The sequence below is a fragment of the Chaetura pelagica genome, unplaced genomic scaffold, assembly GCF_000747805.2.
Source record: "Chaetura pelagica isolate M959 unplaced genomic scaffold, ChaPel_1.0 scaffold234, whole genome shotgun sequence".
Lineage (NCBI taxonomy): Eukaryota > Metazoa > Chordata > Aves > Apodiformes > Apodidae > Chaetura > Chaetura pelagica.
Window position 1 is genome coordinate 14,472 of NW_009952967.1, and position 306 is coordinate 14,777.

Below are 306 nucleotides of genomic sequence, written 5' to 3' on the forward strand. Positions count from 1 at the left end.
GCTCCGGACCTTCCCCGGGGCGGGCGGGCTCGAAGCACGTGGGGTTTATTGTTTATAAGGCGAAGGAGCGATTTGGGGGAAAACCGGGCGATTTAAGGCCCTGCGAAGATGTTTGAAACTTATACAGCGAGAAAAAATCCTTTGGCTGGGGGGGGCGTTTAAAGCGTGGGTACCCCCGGCACCCTTGGGTGCCCCGCACCCCGTTGAAACTGGAGAAATGTGTTTTTATTGTGATTTACGCAAACAACAGACGGGGGGGGGGGGGGAGAATAAAAAAACACCCCTAAAAAGGAGCGGTTTTGCACC